Raw genomic sequence first — 2,173 nt, 5'->3', positions numbered from 1 at the left:
GTTGCTAAGTGGATGATGGAAAAGGTTTGCTATTGCTAAACCCGATTCTTCCACCATTATTAAAGCCTTGTTGAGGCTTTTGATCCTTCCATGAGAAATTTGGATGATTTCTCCATGATGAGTTATAGGTGTTTCCATAAGGTTCACTTAAATAATTTACCTCTGCTATTGCAGGGTTCTCAGGATCATAAGCTTCTTCTTCATAAGAAGCCTCTTGAGTACTGTTGGATGCAGCTTGCATTCCATGCAGACTCTGAGAGATCATATTGACTTGCTGAGTCAATATTTTATTCTGAGCCAATATGGCATTCAGAGTATCAACTTCAAGAACTCCCTTCTTCATAGGCGTCCCATTGCTCACAGGATTCCTTTCAGAAGTGTACATGAACTGGTTATTAGCAACCATGTCAATGAGTTCTTGAGCTTCTGCAGGCGTTTTCTTTAGGTGAATGGATCCACCTGCAGAAGTGTCCAGTGACATCATTGATAGCTCAGATAAACCATCATAGAATATATCCAGGATGGTCCATTCTGAAAGCGTGTCAGAAGGACACTTTTTGATCAACTGTTTGTATCTTTCCCAAGCTTCATAGAGGGATTCACCTTCTTTCTGTCTGAAGGTTTGAACATCAGCTCTAAGCTTGCTCAGCTTTTGAGGAGGAAAGTACTTGGCTAAGAAAGCCGTGACCAGCTTATCCCAAGAGTTCAGGCTGTCTTTAGGTTGAGAATCCAACCATAATCTAGCTCTGTCTCTTACAGCAAAAGGGAAAAGCATGAGTCTGTAGACTTCAGGATCTACTCCATTAGTCTTAACAGTATCACATATCTGCAAGAATTCAGTTAAGAACTGAAAAGGATCTTCAGATGGAAGTCCATGAAACTTGCAGTTCTGCTGCATCAGAGAAACTAATTGAGGTTTCAGCTCAAAATTGTTTGCTCCAATGGCAGGAATGGAGATGCTTTTTCCATGTAAATTGGAATTAGGTGCAGTAAAGTCACCAAGCATCTTCCTTACATTATTATTATTTTCGGCTGCCATCTCCTTTTCCTGTTCGAAAATTTCTGAAAGGTTATCTCTGGATTGTTGTATTTTAGCTTCTCTTAATTTTCTCTTCAGAGTCCTTTCAGGTTCTGGATCTGCTTCCACAAGAATGTTCTTATCCTTGCTCCTGCTCATATGACAAAGATGAGGGCACAGAAAAATAGTAATAATAATATGGATCCTTTATACCACAGTATAGGGATCCTTGTGTTAGTAGAAGAAAAGAAGGGAAGAAAGTCTGAACTCAGAGAGAGAGGGGGTTCGGATTTTTGGAGAGTTGAAGGAAAGATGTTAGTATATCAATAAACAAATAGAAGAAGATGAGAGGGGGAAGTGAATTTTCGAAAACAATTTTTGAAAAAGAGTTAGTGATTTTTGAAAATAGTTTTTGAAAAAGGTTCGTATTTTTTTTCGAATTTTTTTTTTAAATAAAAAATAAAAATAATTAGTTAATAAAAAAGAAATTTTTGAAAAAGAGGGAAGATATTTTCGAAAATTAGAGAGAGAGAGTTAGTTAGGTAGTTTTGAAAAAGTTAAGAAACAAACAAAAAGTTAGTTAGTTAGTTGAAACAAATTTGAAAAGATAAGAAGTTAGGAAGTTAGAAAAGATATTTTGAAAAGATATTTTTGAAAAAGATAAGAAGATATTTTTGAAAAGATATGATTGAAATTAGTTTTGAAAAAGATTTGATTTTTAAAATCTCAATTAATGACTTGATTCATAAGAAATCACAAGATATGATTCTAGAACTTAAAGTTTGAATCTTTCTTAACAAGCAAGTAACAAACTTCAAATTTTTGAATCAAAACATTAATTGATTATGTTATTTTCGAAAATTTGGTATAAAAATAAGAAAAAGATTTTTGAAAAATATTTTTGGAATTTTCGAAAATAACTAAGAATTTTGAAAAAGATTTGATTTTTGAAAAAGATTTTGAAGAAGATAAGATTTTCAAATTGAAAATTTGATTTGACTCATAAGAAACAACTTGATTTTAAAAATTTTTGAAAAAGTCAACCCAAATTTTCGAATTTGATGAGAGAAAAAGGGAAAGAAATTTTTTTGATTTTTGAATTTTTATGATGCAAGAGAGAAAAACACTAAAAAGGTGCAATGCATGAAATTTTTA

At 32.9% G+C, this 2,173-nt stretch overlaps 1 non-coding gene across 1 annotated transcript; it reads left to right on the top strand.

The window, feature by feature from the left end:
* Positions 1–535: 535 nt before the first annotated feature.
* On the top strand, positions 536–643 carry LOC112780853 (small nucleolar RNA R71). The gene has a single exon (XR_003191662.1). It is a non-coding gene; the product is annotated as a small nucleolar RNA R71 (small nucleolar RNA).
* Positions 644–2,173: the final 1,530 nt, after the last annotated feature.

This window comes from Arachis hypogaea, chromosome 19 (assembly GCF_003086295.3).
Source record: "Arachis hypogaea cultivar Tifrunner chromosome 19, arahy.Tifrunner.gnm2.J5K5, whole genome shotgun sequence".
NCBI lineage: Eukaryota > Viridiplantae > Streptophyta > Magnoliopsida > Fabales > Fabaceae > Arachis > Arachis hypogaea.
Note: the sequence above shows the minus strand (reverse complement) of the source record. Positions and strands in the feature narration are given on the sequence as shown.